This window comes from Rhineura floridana, chromosome 2 (genome assembly GCF_030035675.1).
Source record: "Rhineura floridana isolate rRhiFlo1 chromosome 2, rRhiFlo1.hap2, whole genome shotgun sequence".
In the NCBI taxonomy this organism is placed as follows: Eukaryota; Metazoa; Chordata; class Lepidosauria; order Squamata; family Rhineuridae; genus Rhineura; species Rhineura floridana.
In genome coordinates, this window is record NC_084481.1 from 215477508 (window position 1) to 215495396 (window position 17889).

Below are 17889 nucleotides of genomic sequence, written 5' to 3' on the forward strand. Positions count from 1 at the left end.
CTTTTAAGTAGAGACCGTATCCCAGTCTACATCTGTGCTGGAATTACTTTTTTAGATGTTTTTAAAGCTTTTTTAAACTTGATGTTTTTACAGATGTTTCGTTGTAATGTTTTAAAAGATGATTTGTTTTAATATGTTTTTAAAGATGTTTTGTTTCAATATGTCTTAAAGTCTTTTGTTTTTAAGATGTTTTAGAGAGTGTTGTTAGTGTTTAGTGGGCTCCTTCTAGGAGGGATAGAAATTTAATAAACAGATAAAAAAATAAAACCTGCACATCACACATAATTGAGCTCAGGGATAACTGGCTGAATACACACCCTTCATCCATTTATTTTTGGCCAAATTGTTGCTGCTTCTATAAAGGATTTTACAAGGGCAAAATGAGGGTGTGCCCCAGAGGCTTCTGTGACAGTATGCCTCTGAGTGCCATTTGCTGGGGAACACAAGGGGGGGGGAGAGTGCTGTTGTTATCATATTCTACTTGCAGAATTCCCATAGGTATCTGAATGACTGATTGAATTTCTCTTTAAAATTTGAGATAAGGTAAGACAAGAAGCGCCTTGCTGGATCAAGCCAGTGGCCCATCTAGTCCAGCATCCTGTTCTCACAGTGGCCAACCAGGTGCCTTTGGGAAGAGACAGTACTTCCCATTATATATATATTATACCTTTTCCACCATATATTCTAACAATGATCTCAGTTTTCCGAGTGCAGATCCTTATATAGCCCAAACAGCACCATCCATGCAGGAAGGTATCAGCAGGCTTGGGAGGGAAAAAAAATAGGAACACAGGAACCTGCTTTATACTGAGCCAGACCATTGGGCCATCTAGCTCAGTACTGTCCACCCTGACTGGCAGTGGCTCTCCAGGTTTTCAGACTGGGGTCTCTCAGCCCTGACTGAAGATGCCGGGGATTGAATCTGGAACCTTCTGCATGCAGAGCAGATGCTCTACCACTGAGCTATGGAAAGCTATGGGAAATGAAAAGCTATGCTTCCAATGTTTTTATTTACTTATTCATTTATTCTACATTTATATCCCACTTTTCCTCCACCCTAATGGCATACATGTGGTTCCCACAAGTTCATTCATCCAGGAACTAATGAGACCCATACCTCCTTAGCTTCAGCAAGGTGGTCGCCTCATGTGCCTTGAAATCATACTCTGGATTTGCAGAAGTATACAAAAATCCTTGACAATCCTTGTCAAAAACAGCTCAATGAGGACTGAGCATGTTCAGTGGGCATGGAATGCCGATGGCTAGAGGCGAATGGAATGGAGTATCTGAAATCATCACCGCTGCAGCATTTTGTTGCAAGTCTCACTTGTCTAGCCATATTTCTAGTTGACATGATTCAAGGATGGGTGCTTCATACAGGAACACTGTCTGTATCCTCAGACAGTGTTAATATCAGCCTTATCTGATGAAATGCACTGTTTCCTGTGAAAGTTCATTGCATAATTAATGTGATAGGTGCCACCAGACTCTTTGTTGTTTAATCTCTGATATTCAGCAGCAGTGTATGGTACATGAAAGCTTTCATATTTGCTTTGATCTGTGATCCATAATAACCGTTACACAATATTCCTAACTCTCATCTCATTCTCAGAATTATAGTTTTATCACATTATGAAGAATCTATGGAACAAGGCACACATCTTCCGTGGCGGATGCAATCATTAGTACTATGCATTTTTGTATTTACATATAATGTAGCCGTACCAAAGATGTGGTGAGAATGAGCAGTAATGGTCAGAAGACTATTGCAAGTAGTCCCACAGGTTCAGAGGCGAGTATTGACGCACAGGAAATATCAGCTGGCCCAGTTATTTTACTTTAGGCTATAAGGGATATAATTAGCAGTTGCTAGGGAGAAAGAACATAATTAAGCTCTTTGACAGGCTTAGTTGAAGGAACTGATGATCATGAGTGAAGTTGGGGAATATTTCCAAAAATCTGATGCCAAGCCTGCCAAAGAAAGTTATTATTCATCATTTATACAACAGAGACTAATAGATCTAATGTCAGTAGGGCAGTGCATCCTCTCTAGGTTTAACCTGAACTTTCAAGGAGCTGTCCAAGGTGGGGATTCACCGCCCCACTGACATTGGTGCCACCAGTCTCAACTGCATTTATATTTACTTCTTAGCATGTGCTCTACTTTATAGAGCAAGTTGTATCAAACTTCACAATGAAATAATTTTGATTGTACTGATATGGAGTTAGGGCAAAGAGACTTGGCTGACTTTCTCTTCTCCTAAAGATACAGGATCAGTCTCAGGCCCTGAGCCTGGCAACCCTATGTTGGACAATCAAGGGAAAACATTTTAACTGGCTGCTATATAAAGGACTAAATGAGCAACTGGAAACTAACTGTGGAAACTAAGTCGATTTCTTTTTACCGGTTGCTGGGTTGATTTTTCTATCCAGAAACTTTGAAAAAGCCTCATGCTCAACTGCACATATTGGGAAAATCAGAAATTAGGCCTGAGTTAAAGTCTAGGTGGCCAGCCAGCCAGCTAGCTAACTGCAGTGTACACAGCAATATTTCTATTCCTGTAGGGCTGTTTTTATTCTTTGTCATCAAGTACTCAAGAAAAAAAAGGCCACTATGATTGTGCATATAGGGACTGATTTAAAAGAATAAAGTGTAGCTTAGAGTAGGCATTTTTTATATCACTTTAAGTTAGCTCTTTATTTCACCGTTTAGCAATAAGCACTCAGTCCTGTTCTACTCATTGTAATAACTGCAGAATGAACAAACTCCTACTTCTTACTTCAGGTAAACATGCTTCTTTATAGCTGGTTGGATAGAGAGCACAACTGAAACTGAAACTGAAAAGCACAGCAAAGGAAAGTCCAGGGGGTGGAATGTAAACTCTAGCCCATAATACAAAGTTCTAATAGTTAACTCTTCAAAGGTCATGTTTGGCCACATTCACACCAGACATTTATTCTACTTTTATTCCACTTTAAACAGTCATGGCTTCCCCCAAAGAATAATGGGAAGTGTAGTTTGTTAAGGGTGCTGAGAGAGGAGACCCCATTCCCCTCACAGAGCTAGTGGTTTAACAGTAATTTCCTCTTCCCAGAAAACTCTGAGAATTATAGCTCTGTGAGGGGAACAGGAGCCTTCTAACAGCTTTCAGCACCGTTTACAAACTACACTTCCCAGGATTCTTTGGGGGAATCCATGACTATTTAAAGTGGAATAATAGTGGAATAAATGTCTGGTGTGAATGTGGCCTTACTATACAGGCTGTCCCCCCCCGATCACTTAATTAATTATAGGATGATATACCCGATGATACCACCCTTACTCAGAGAAAGTCTTGAGCGCTCACCCTGCCTTAGTCACTGAATTTTTCAGAAGCTCCTACTCTTACATTGCTCCTGTTCTTAAAACAAGCTGTTATTCTTTAAATGGAGTCTGTCATTGTCTGATATATCACAAATTAAAAAGACACCCCCCAAAATTGGGGGGAACACAACTCTGGGAGGAGGGGCAGTGCCCTCATTTGCATCACTTCCAGATGTAGGGCTGGTAGCAGCTCCCCCCACCCCTCCAAAAACAAGTGGAGACAGGTGGGTAGAGCTAGTATCTCTGTTTGCATCTGCCTACATGTGTCCTTTGTGTTCTCTACATATGAGAATGTGGTGCTGCATGACGCCCATAGAAGACTGATAAAGAGTGAAAGTGGCCCTTTCAACAACAACAACAAAATTTAACCACTCCTGGTTTACACTGTAGATCAGAGAACAGAATGCTGGACTACGTGGGCTACTGGCCTGATCTAGCAGTCACTTCTTATGTTCTTGTGTTCCCAATCTGGTGTCTTTCAGATGTCATTGGATTCTGTAATGAAATCAGAATTATTTATATGTTCAAAACTGTTTTGAAATTGTATTCAGCACAGTGGGGAGGAGAGCCTGGCTGGGAGTCCAGAGTCTGTGAATTCAAATTCCTGCTCATGTCTTCTGGGTGTAAAGGGCCAGCTAAAAATCATCCCACAGTGAGTGGCTCAGGGGTTATGTGCCGTGCCACCTGTGCAGCCGTGGGCAAGCTGCAGAGTCCCAAGGAGTCCAGTTGCCTCCCAGCTGGCAGTTGCAGACAAGGAAGGGGCTGGCTTGTACAGCTCTGGCAAGCTGAGCAGGCCCTAGCCAGCTGGGGAGGACTAGCCTCAGGGAGGCAATGGTAAACCCCCTCTGAATACCGCTTCCATGAAAACCCTAGGGTCGCCATAAGTTGGGATCAACTTGAAAGCAGTCCATTTCCATTTTCAAGAAAGTGTCAATAGAATTCAAAATCCCACTTGTCAGATTGGTCAAGAGTGCAACCATACTAAGGTCCTATTCTGTACCTATACCTATACCAATTTTACACACATATTACACCATTTTGTTAAAAAATGTGATGGGGCTGAAGACTGTAGTTCAGGAGGCATATCTGAGCCAGGCTGAGGTGGGGATTTCCTGATCTAGGCATTTGGGAATCAGGAGGTGGTAATTCCAGAGACACAGGAATGTCAAAGAATCCAACTCTCCTATTGGTCATACTTGCTAGAGCTGATGGGAGATGGAGTCCCACAACATCTGGAGGGTGCCAGGATGGGAACAACTGCTATGCACTGACTAGCAGAGGCTCTCCAAGGATTTGGGCACTATTTCCCAGTCCTACCTGTACATGCTAGGGACTGATCATGGTACCTTTTGCATGCAGGGCCAGTGCTGAGTTTGAGGGGGCATTTAGCATTTATTTTGAGGATCTGTCAGTCATAATCCTTCTTTCAGTATGTAAATATTTTCAAAAAAATAACAAAGTCAACAAAAGTGACTGTTATGTACTATTTCCTCCTTGGTTGCTCTTTCTTTCTTAGCATGCCTTTACACGGTAAGATCTGATGTTTTACCCCATTCAGGAGAACAATCAGAACCCCAACTAGGTCTGAATGACTCAAGGAAGAGAGGTAAGCCCAAAGCAACAGGGGAAAGCAATGCTGCAATGTACAGCTTGCCTTGAATATTTCATCCTGTCAACGTGAAATCCTCATTGACAGATGGAATTATATACTTTCCTGTTGGAGAGTTCTGTGCTCCCTTTGATAGCCTGGTACACCCATCCATCTTGGCTATAGGCAAGCAGAGGCCATTTTATACTAATTGGCTCTACTTCTGCTATTTCTGTAGAAGTGCTCAGTGAATATTTGAAACTACAATTTCACTGTTCCAAAGGTTCATTTGTTCATTCAGTAAACCCACCCTCGCCATTCAGTATTAACAAGAGCTATTTAGTCTAGTTGATAGGATATTGGCTTGTAAGATGGCATCTTAGTCATAGACTCCCTTGGATAAGTAGCAGTTGCAGCCTCAGTTCTCCATATGTAACATGAAAATGACATTGACCTCTCTCATAGGAATGTTGGAAGGGGAAAGAACCATCATAAAAGCAATTTCATAGACTGGAGAAGATTCATAAATGATGACCAATAGCCAAATTTTCCTTTATCTGTGATTGCTCTGCAAGGGTTGCCAGCACAGCACCAGTGGGCTCCACTGTGTCCACTAGCATCTCCTATGGCAAGCATGAAAGGTCTCAGTAAACAGACCCAGTGCCAGAGAGTGGCCAGTTTGTGTACTGGTTAAGGACCCCTGTGGCCCATAAGGACCTGTCCTCAGGCTGGGAGGGTGGCTGTGATCCATGCATTGAGTCATGCGGTGAATCATGTCCAGAGACCCAGTGCTGCTGCAGATTGCAAAGCAGAAGCTGTACCCTCCCAGGCACATCCCCCCTGAGGCCCGTCCTCCTCACCTACCTCCTGTGTCTCAGCTTCAGCACGCTGCATGCACACGCCTGCATCCCTAAGGGGTTGACACCCCCACCGCCGCACAGCACCCTAGCATGCAGATGCGGTGACATGGAAGGTAGATGGGGTAGGCAGGTCTATTTAAGCCTGCATGACCTGCATTGGGAGAACATTTGGAGAACATGACAACCTGGACCTGGGGCAGCCTGGACCCTGGTGCCAAAAGGCATGAGAGACTGTTTGCTCTTCCTGCTCAGTTCCTGTTTGCACTGGCTCAGCCTCTCCTACACTGAACATGCCCCCTTGAACATGACCACATTTCATTGCATGCCAGGACTGGACTCCCACCCTCTCTTCCGTTCTGAACAGACGAGGAGTGCAAAGAGCTTCTCTCTGCGAGCGAATTCCGTGATGGCTTATGTAGATGCCTTTCCAATGTAGAGGGGGCTGCTGGGGACACATCCACCCCATTTTATGGTCTTGTCTCTTTCTACTGTTTTACATGTCCTTGCCTTGTTGTGTTACACTATGCCCCATGACAGCCGTTTTGTATTATGCCATTCACCCCATGGCAGACATTTTATGACTGGCACTCATGGCACTTTTTCAACTTTCCCAACTTGCCCAAGGGACCAAAAAGGTTGTTGACTCCTGTCCTATTCTATGTTGGGATAATCTCCAATGTTGATATCAAATCTAAAGAGCTGCTTACCTCTCTTTTAATGACAGCAGGGTTATCAACTGCACAAAAATGGAAGATTTAGTTATTACTTAATGGTATAAAAATGACAGTGAGGCTGAGCTCCTTGGTAACAAACCTCCATGTTTCTTCCAAAAGTAGCTTTACACAAAATTTGATAGCAGACGAGACACAGTCCCCCTGACTCCCCGCTGCACAACCATACTAATAGTTCACTGGAGTTTTAAGTGTGCCCCTAGCATCTTGTATTTGAAATCTCCACTATGTCTGGGAAAGTATTGCAAAACCAAAACTTTGGCATACATGGCAAGAAAGTTGCAACTTATGCTTACGGACCTCCTGTTTATATTAATCCACATTGCAGACTTCTCCCCAGCTATGCATAATAGCAGTAGCTGCAGATGTGTGGTGGAGCTACACAGCCTGCCTCCCAACACCATCACCGCAGCTTACTGGACCAGGCTGGCCTTGGACAGGGCAGGGCAGCAGCAAAATTGAGGTTGTGTGGATGCAGCGTGTCTGGGCTTTGATGCTGCCCTACCCAGCCCATTTCAGGCTCTGATCCACAATATTGGTGGTGACTGCAGAATAGTATGAGACGTCCAGAAAATGCAAACACTTTTCCCTCTTGCCTAGCTTCTGACCTAATCAAGCCATCCTAGGCACAGCTTGATTTGGCTTACTTAGAGCCCTGACAATGGAAGCTCCATACATGAGGCACTGCTACCAGCAGTTGTCACATTAGCACTCATTAGCATCGCATAAGGATTAGAACTCTCCACTGGACATTTGCATGCGGAACCCTCTTCTGTATCTCTTTGCATTTACCATCCAGGGCAAGAAACGTAGGTGCCCATGGTACACACACTTGTTGTTGTTATGTGCCTCCAAGTCGAGCACGACTTATGGTGACCCTATGAATCAGTGACCTCCAAGAGCATCTGTCATGAACCACCCTGTTCAGATCTGGTAAGTTCAGATCTGTGGCTTCCTTTATGGAATCAGTCCATCTCTTGTTTGGCCTTCCTCTTCCTCTTCGATTCCCCTAATACTCTAGATGCCCCCTACCTTTCTGTCTTGGGAAAACCTTTTCCTCGGGTGATGAAACCTATCAGAGCTATCCACTTCTGAATCTTACTGTTCCATCCTAGCTGGTTCAGTCTAAGTGAGTTCAATCTTAGCTGGGTTTCTTCCAATCCTAGATAGCATGACTCTCTCCCTCTTCTTTTTCTTCAGTGTTCCTCAGTCTTTGTTATTTATTTCTTCTTACCCGGATTAGTTAGAGCTCCACAAGAAACACACAGCAAAGGTATCTTCTTAAATGCAACAGAAGTCCATTGCAATATGGGGCTTATGGAAACTTACTAAGGTTCAGCCTACCCTTAGCCTCTCATTATCACCTATTGCCCATTTTCAGTGCTTACTGAAGGCTGTTTGGGGTTGTTTCCCACCTCCCATAGGATATTTGTTCCCTATTTTTTTTTACTTCTGTAAACTGCAGGGTTCCCAGACACCTCCCTCTTGCGGGTTGGATGATACCAGTTTGGCTACATAAGCAACAATACTCTCCCCTGAAGAATGGAAACAGAAGGGATGATTATTGGTTTCCTGGCAATGCTCCTCCAATTTCTCAGACAGGTCAGACATGCTTTGTAACGGCAATATCGCCTTTTCAGCCAAATAATCTCCCTGTCGATGCATGTTATAACTCACTACTCCTGCTTTCATCGGGACACAGCAAATGAAAAATAACAACACTGTAAAGCTTGTATTGAGAGTACAAAAGAATGAAAATAATTTCTATTTCTGCTGACACAAAGTCAAACAGCTCTGTGAATAGAAGCAGTTGCTGATCAAAAGCTTTTGATTTGCTGCTGCAACAAACAGGCTTCACAGAGCTGAGCATCTTTGCGGTTACACTGTTCATTCAACGGGAAACCTCTTCTCCTTGTCTCCTAGGCTTTTTAGCATGTGTTTTTAACTTGCTTTTTAAAAATGTGTTTTGAAATTTGTATATTTGTTTTAATGTTTTTAATTGTTGTAAACCACCCAGAGAGCTTCGACTATGGGGCGGTATACAGATGCAATCAATTAATCAATCAATCAAAACCTGCTGTCAAAGTTTCATCTGGATATATCAAATGTTTCCGTCCGTCCGTCCGTCCGTCCGTCCGTCCGTCTATCTATCTATCTATCTATCTATCTATCTATCTATCTATCTATCTATCTATCTATCTATCTATCTATCTATCTATCTATCTATCTATCTGTCTATCTGTCTATCTGTCTGTCTGTCTGTCTGTCTGTCTGTCTGTCTGTCTGTCTGTCTGTCTATCTATCTATCTATCTATCTATCTATCTATCTATCTATCTATCTATCTATCTATCTATCTATCTATCTCATTCCTTTTCCTCTCAAACACACACTTTAATATTTGACAATCCCCACACTGTGATTTCCCCAAGGTGTACCCCCTGCACCTTAAGAATCTTCTATAATTGAAAGCATGCCAAGCCAATGCTGTTTGCTGGCTGAGGCAAAGGACAAGATGGCACCCCTCTATTCCACACACAGAAGCTTTAGTGGGAAGAGGGGGCAAGCTCATTGGTAGAGCATTGCTTTGCATGCAGAAAGTCCCTAGCAACTCTAGGTGGGGCTGGGAAAGACTTCCTGTCTTAAACCATGGAGAGCCGCTGCCCATCAGTGTAAACAACATTGAGGTAGACAGACCCACAATCTGGCTCAGCATAAGGCAGCGTCCTATATTCCTACACCAGGTTGGCATTTGAATCTTACTTCAATAGTGGTACTGGGACAGCAATTCACCTGAGGGCAGCAGACTATCTTAGGGGATGCAGGGCTGGCTGCAAGGTACACACAATTCTGTTCTCAAGCACCTTACTGCCATCCTACACACCTAGAGTAACTGTTGCCTAAGGCAACTCTGCATAATCGTAGGTCCAGCCCTGTTGCTATCTGCCCTTCTAGGTTGAAAATAGGAGCATGCATCTAGAAACACAGGAAGCTGCTTGACATTGAGTCAGAACATTGGTCCACTTAGCTCAATATTGCCTTCACTGACTGATAGCAGCTCTCCAGGATTTCAGACCAGGGTCTCTCTCAGCCCCACCCAGAGATGCCAGGGATTGAAGATGAGACCTTCTGCATGCAAAGCAGATCTTCTGTCCCTGAACTATGGCTCTGTGAATCTTGTGCTACTTCGAACAGCTCAACTCTCCAATTGCTTAAGGCTCTGTGGAGGATTGGGTTCAAGGTGAGGGACAAGTACCCACAAAATCAGCTGACAACCCTTGGGCTGCAGTCCTATGCACACTATCTTGGAGGTAAGTATCACAGAATTCAGTGGTACATACTTCAGAGCAGAGATGCATAGGACTGTGCTGTTAAAGGGCTGCCTCCCTCCGGAGCTGGCTTTTGGGGTAGGTGAGCTGGGCAGTCGCTCAGGGCACCAAGCAGAGCTGAAAGGGTGCCCAGCTGATCTCAGTGGCTGTGTATTTTTTAAGGTATTGTCTATCTGCAGTGAGCTAAGGTGCCAAAAAGCAAATCTCTGTAAACGTTTTTTTCCATGGTTCTGTTGGTTGAGTTGTTGTTATATGCCTTCAAGTCAACCACGACTTATGGCAACCCTATGAATCTTTTGGATGTATTCATAGGGTTTTCATGGTAAGAGGTATTCAGAGGTGGTTTACCACAGCCTGGCACCCGGTATTCCCAGGCAGTCTCCTATCCAAGCACTAACCAGGCCTGACCCTGCTTAGCTTCCGAGATCAGACAAGAACGGACGTGTTCAGGGTAGTATGGCCGTAGGCTGTAGGTTGAGTACTAACTACAAAATGATCTTCCTTCAGTTAGCTTTTAAGTTGGTTTCTTTTTCAATTTCCACCTTGATGTCATTTGCGCTAGGTAAAAATCAGTGGAACACAGCCTCACTTTGAGGCAATTTTGCCAAGCCCTTAGCGCTTCAAATATAAACAAGCACAGCATAAATAAAAATAAAATAAAGCTGTAAGAGGTCAGCTGGATAACTTTTTATTTATAACTTTTTTATTTCTATAGATAAAAATATTTTTAAAAAAAGAATGCTTACCAAAAGATAGGAACTGCTAAAAAAAGAAAAATATTAAAAGTAAAACCTACGATAGTTCTGCTGTGTTGCAGAGCGTATTGCCACTGCTCAGAATGTGGCCTTTTGAGCTTTGGGATGTGCAAAGCCAGATTTTGACTGAACATCAGGAAAAACTTCCTGTTAGAGCAGTACGACAATTACTAAAGAAGATGTTGGGCTCTCCAACATTGGAGGCATTCAGAAGGCAGCTGGACAGCCACCTGTCAGGTATGCTTTCAGTTGGGTTCCTGCATTGAGCAAGGAGTTGGACTCGATGGCCCTTCCAACTCTACTGGTCTATGACAATTCTATGAAACTATAGCACAGTGGCAGAGAAATCAAGGGTTTGAGAAATATCATGCTTGAGGGATAGGACAGCGATGTAAGCCCCTCATCCCCTATGTAGACTGCAAGAACATTTTGATGAGCTTCAATTTTGAGCAGCTACATTTTCCACTGGCAACTGTAACTGGAAGTGTCAGGAGAATTCATAGTGCTACCCAGATGTTTGGGAAGACATCAGTCACTTTGGCATCACGGATATACCACAGAGTATCTTTGGACCCTCTGCATTGTCCTCGTTGAGCCCTCCCACTCCTACATCCACACGGTCACTCCATGAAGAACCCACCACTTCAGAAGGATGGAGGAACTTCTTCACACTACTTGCACCTTTCTGGATGTGATGCTTGCTTTGCATTTTGTGTTCTCAGCTCCAGACAGCTTTTTAGAAGACATCTGCCAACACACCAGTCAAGACACTTACATACACTCCAGTTTGTTGTGAAGAAAGAAGGATCAGGGAAGGCTTTAAGGAAGAATTCTGTGGCACACTAGACACTCTGTTCTGGTCACAGAAAGAACTCCAGACCTGTCAGGGCAAGAATTGAAGTAGTGAGTGAGATTTCCAGGCAAGGTGCCACTGGAGAGTAATTTTCTGTGGCAGTTACCACAGGGAAAGGTGTAGGAGTGGTGTGAGGCCAGGCCATAGGGGAGGAATCCTACCTGAATGAGTAGTGGAGAAGGCCAGCAGCAGGCCACAATCAGAAGACCTGTGAGACTGAGCCCCAGGAAGCAGAAAGAAGCTCTGCCAGAAGGGGTTTGAAATTGGAGGTGGTACTCAGGAGAAACATAGCTTGATCCCTATTCTCTTATCCCCCTATAGGAAAAAATGAAGTACATCTGTCATTCTGCTTGATCACAGGGCAAGGAGGAGCTGCAGGTGAGACTTCTCCTATGTAGACCATGCATGCAATAATTCTCTCATATGGCCCCCAGCTTTACACACACATGCATGGGTTATTGTAGGGGGCAGCAGCAGGGCCCCCAACATCAAACCAGCACCAGGCCCCATAGACCTTCTGGATGGCCCTGAAAAACTGACTATGGAAGTGGGCACTGGAGACCCTCCTCACCCAGAGCACTATTTATTCTAGGGCTGGGCCAGACCTGACCCATCCCTATTGTTTCAATGGGCCCAATGGAATGCCTGGATGCCTGATAAAAGGAGCCCACAAAGGAACTCCGATGATCCTCAAGAATCCCAAATCTGTTGAAAAGACCCATTTGTTTAGAGATAGTTGGCTAATTGTTTTTAATATCTTAATAGTTTAATTCTGTTTTAATGCTGATTTTTATATGTTTATATGTATGTTCTTAATGATATGTGCTTACTTTTATCTGGAAGCCGCTTTGAGTTCCAGTTGGGAAAAAGGGCGGGGTATATATAAAGATAATAGTAATATAATAGTTGAGTCTTCCTCAGTAGTATCAGCCAAACAGTGGCATGGGGTGATCTGTGTTAATAAATCCCAGATATAGATTCATACTAAACCAGTATTTATTGAAGGCAATTAAACTTGGGCAGAGTAATCCTAAGGTGGAGAGGGGGAAGCAGATGCCATGTTTGGGAACCAACACTTTTCAAACCCTGCCAGATAATGCTGGCCAAGGTGGAAGGTATGTGCGTTTTGGAGGGCGTCCCTGTTTTTCCCCGTTTAGCCTTTTTACATTTTTCTGTCTCATAGACCCCAATGGGAGGGGAAATCACTATGCCACCTCTTGGGCTGGTGCAATTATTTTTGTATATGTGTTGGAGGAATGAGGCCTCCAAGGCCTCCCACAGACTGCCCCAAACAAACTCCCTTTTCTTTCCATATCACTGACAGCTATGGATGTGGGAGAAATTTGATTGAGCTCGCATTTAAAACAGAATGTATCGAATTTTGCAAACACTTTTCAAACAGTGTAAAAACTGAAACACAGCCATCCTTTGAAATTCACACTTATCCAAATTTTGCAATGAAGTTCTCTATCCAGTGTTTACAAAATGTGTATATTATAGGAAAGCCAGAGGTCCCCCTGCCTCCCCATGGGTTGTCAGGGCTCCCCCCTCCCCCTGAGGGTTGCCAGAGTTTGGGAACCCCACACAAGGGATTTTGACAGGTGAGCAGGATAATCCACCTGTCAATTTTGTGATGTCCTAATGATATCATGAGATTTTCAGGCAGGTTGCCCCATCCACTTGTCAAAGTCAGCGCATGGGGTAGCCATAAGGTCCCTCCCACTGCCCTAGTGCAACAAATCCACTTTCTAAAGAGAGCAGTTAGGAAAATGATGGGGAAATGCACCAGAAAGTGGGATCAAGTGGGATCATGAATGATAAATGTGAAGGTGTATAAGCATCATGCAAGCAAATAAGGATTAATGCTCCTTGTTGTATAACCTCCTACAAAGAAATCCAAATAAATGGGAAACAAAGACCGGACATAGTCTAAGCTCCATGTAAGCTTTATGCAAGCAAATCAGGATGAATGCTCAATAAACAGGTTGTCTGCAGTTGCCCAAGGTGAGCTTTTGTTAAGCTCACATCTCTCATCAGGCCTTTCCCCACATACTCTTGCAAGACAGCTCCTTTAAATAACCCAGAAGTATCAGATGCAAAATCTTCTAGCTATAACTGGTGAGGGATGCATTAAGCTCATAGAAGCTAGTCTGACTTACATTTTTTAAATAACTGTCACAAAAGGCAACTCCAGATTCCAATTCTACCCTTCACTTTTTTGATAGCCTGCCTGTTTCTACGCATGCATATTTAAGGCATCATTTGACTGCCTTGTATAGTAACCATCTTGGTAACTAAGCAGATAAATATAAAGAGCAAAAATAAACCTATAGCGATTTTCCAACAAAAGACCAGAGGTGGGGGAGAGAGGGAAGACTACCGAGAGCATGAGTTTAACACCATGATTTTTCAGATCCCCCATAAGATTTTTAGTTACAAGAATCCCATTGATTCTAATGGGTGTCATGTTGCTAAAATACACTGCACAAGATTTGTGGAAATGTCTCCTTGAGTGGAAAATTAGGCAATTCTGAATGCTTTTTTTTTTTGCAGCCCACACAGACCTGCATCTGCATCCAATCCAATTCACAGCTTAGAGAAAGAAAATGTGTTCACAGAGCAGAGGGAGAGGAGCAAAGCTTCAATGACCTACGATCAAATAGCACAGTGGGGAGGACAGCCTGGCTGGAAATCCAGAGTCTGTGAGTTCAAATCCTCACTCGTGTCTCCTGGGTGTCAAGGGCCAGCTAAAGATCACCCCACAGTGAGTGGCTCAGGGGTTACATGTCCTGCCACCTGTGCAGCCATGGGCAACCTGCATAGTTCCAAGGAGCCCAGTTGCCCCCCAGCTGGCAGTTGCAGACAAGGAAGGGGCTGGCTTGTGCAGCTGTGGCAAGCTGAGCCAGCTGGGGAGGACTAGCCACAGAGGGAGGCAATGGTAAACCCCCTCTGAATACTGCTTACCACGAACACCCTATTCATAGGGTCACCATAAGTCGGGATCGACTTGAAGGCAGTCCATTTAATTTTCAAATACATTTTATTGCGTTTCTGTCCCACATTTCTTCTAAGGAGATACATGCTCCCCTCCCCCCCCATACACATTTTAACTAGGACCATGCTCTGTATTCAGCCAGAACTGCAACATAAAAGAGTCCTTGTGGCACCTTAAAGTCTAACAAATTTATTGTGTTAAAAGCTTTCATGGACTACAGTTCACTTCATCAGATGCATGAAGTATCGCACATGCACACACACACACACACACACACACACACACAGAGAGAGAGAGAGAGAGAGAGAGAGAGAGAGTGGTGATGGCGAAGTTTTGGTCAGATGGAAATGAAATGCAGAAATGTACAGACAGTGATAAATACATAATTAACAATGGTAATTCCCAAAGCAATTTTGTTGATCTCACAAACCTCCTCACATTGGTAAGCCAATCAACACATATAATGTGCTCAAAGATCCTTGGTGTTGGTTCAGTCCACAAGTAATAGCACTGACCCTTTTGATGTATTGCAACTATAACATTAATTGAAACTGTAGTCCATGAAAACTTATGCCATAATAAATTTGACAGTTTTTAAGGTGCCACAAGAAGCTGCTTTTTTTTCTGCAAAGGATTAACACAGCTATCCTTCTGGAAATAAGAGTGCTGTGGCATTTATTGTGGCATAGGCATGAAGCTCTTTCTTTTGATGCAGGATATTAGTCAGGCTGCGAAAACAATTCGATGTTGATGGGTTCTTGTTTCATTTTGTTTTGCTTTTGTTGTAAGACCGCTAAACCATTAAGTCTTCTGGAAATTGCAACAAACGGCACTGTTTCTTTTCCATATTGCTTTCACACATTATTGGGAAATGACAATGCACCATCTAGTGGGCAGCAAATCTAGACTGGCTTTAAGGGTGGTAATGTTATTGCTGGAGCTGCTTTATATCTGCAGCCTGTGCTCTCTGGGTGTAGTGAAGGTTTGCACAGGCAGCACTCTCTGTTCCTTAGCAGCGATGCTAAGGAAGCCTAGCTAAGCTCTAAGCAAGAGGCTAGTCCTGTTCTGCAACAAGGGCCATATTTTTTGAGGAACAAGGACTAAACAGGCTTTGTCTACTTATAGGGCACAATCAGTGCCTAAATTTAAAGCTCTTAAAGCATCCCACCACTCCCACTGCAATAGCCCAGTACAGATGACCACCAACTGGGTGAGCATACCAAAATCTTTGGGGCAGCACCTGCTTCCAGCCTCTAGACAGAGATTTGCCTTGGGCAGATAGCCTATTCTATGCTAGGGATGGGGGAGAAATTTGATTCAGTTCACCTCCGTAATTTGCACTTTCTGAAACGATATGCAAACCAAAACACAGCCATCCTTTGAAATGTGAACTTCTCTGAATTTGGCAATGCAGTTCTGCAGCCAAGGAATGTGTACAAAAAGGCTAGGGTAAAAGATGCATAAAAAGTATATATTTGTGATAATGACAAACAAAAATGCACTGTGTTAGGGAATATTGCGCTACAAAAATCCATATGTATCAGGCAAAATTACTGTTGTAATAGAGTTTCAGAGGCACAAGTGGGACCTGCAACAAAATGCTGCAGTGTTTGAGTGGCCTTGTTCAGGGTTGCAGCCAGCCAACCAGCCATGCCCTTTTTCAGGTTACACCATTACATTCCCCCTTCCTACTGGTTGATAAATTGTTACTGGACAGGGGAAGTGGAAGCCAGGCAGACACTGAATGTGGATTCAGGACTGGGATGGGGCACAGAAGATGGAGAAGGAGCGAGTCTTTCTTAACAGGCTGAGAGACAACCTCATAGTGAGGCTTAGTAAAAGAATAATATCTTACCTTATTACTCAGAATTGATCTACTCTCATAGTGGATGAGAGGGGTGGAGGGAGGAGGCTGAAAGCGAAGGGCATTGAATTCCTTCTGTGTCATGCTGTGACCTCCATTTGGGGTGGCCATTTGTGCTACATAGCAAGCTACATTATACTGAACCAGACCATTGGTCCATCTAGCTCAGTACTGTCTACACTGACTGGCAGCAACTCTCCTAGACAGAGGATGAACTCCTATTTGAGGGGGGTCCCTATTTGAAAGGCATCTGGTATGAAGTTTGGTTTAAAGATTAAGAACCATAAGAAGGGAGAATCCTTCTTATGGTTCTTTATATTTAAACAACTTTGGACCAGGCAGTCCTTCAAATACCCATCAACTGCTCCTGGACTGAGTAGGCACACAGATCACCTGGTCAGAGTCTTCCCCACTGTGGAGACATATATTGCATTTGTATTTAATTATTTCTAAATTGACATCTAGACATACAAATTAGCATGTGCAATTTTTATGCAGATCAATGTCCTCTTTTTATAATGCATTTCCTTTTTTGGGGTGGTGATGGTGCTTATGTGACCACCATTCCTCCTTTTCTTCATATATATTATATATACTCATCACAAACTCAGATGTTGAACTCTGAATGATGGCTAGCCAAGACAGTAACCAAAGTAGGGCTACGGAGAGACAAAAGAGAGATATCAGCATGCATGGGGGAAACCCGAGATTTGCAGAAGTTGAAAAAATATTTATGGGGGAAAAAACTCAAAGGGAGCGAAAAAGCAAAAAGCAAAAGAACAACCAATAATCCACAGAGGTCTGAGCATGCTCAGTGGATGCAGAAATGTTGGGGGCAGCAGAAATGGAAAGCCAAGAAGGCAAGTGGAATCATTTGGAGTATCCTGAATAAAGCAGGGCTGTCTGGCTGGGATACTGAACAGGAACACTCCCCCCTGCAATATTTGGGTGTCACCTCTAACCAGATGTTTAAAGGGGCAAATAGATTGATGGGTGAGACTGTCTTCTGATAAGCTTCCCTCTCTGTGGTGCAAGGAGGAGGGGAACTGGTCTATGGTTTCCAATGTAGCCAAAAGTAAATGGAAACTTGCTGGATGCTCTTTTAAGATGAGGCTCTGATGAACTAAGTAACAGTGGCAACGATAAAGAGGGAAGCCCTTGTGAAATTCACTCTCTGCGTTGCCTTTTTCTGGGACTTGTCACCCACCAACCCTACCTCATCTATGTGGGATAAAGATGCAGCTGGTGGGAAGGGGGGATTAGAAGAACCCATCATCCAGTTTCCTGTGTGCTGTTTTCCTCACAATGAAGTCCCAGCAATGCTGGGAAGCTCTTCTCAAAAACTGTGCTGCTGAAAGGGCAATAGTGGCATTCTGTGATTGGAATCGCTATCAAATATACAAGCTGTCTTCCTTCCAAATGTTTATTTGGGAGGTGTTTTCAGCACAGCTGGGAATCTGATTATTCACTGATGAGCAAGATGGCCCATGCACTGAAACACACACGCGCACACACAGATGATTGACAGATTCAGATTCAGGTCACAGCAACA

General features: G+C 43.6%; 1 pseudogene; it reads right to left on the bottom strand.

The window, feature by feature from the left end:
- Positions 1-10221: 10221 nt before the first annotated feature.
- On the bottom strand, positions 10222-10338 carry LOC133378544 (5S ribosomal RNA; annotated as a pseudogene).
- Positions 10339-17889: the final 7551 nt, after the last annotated feature.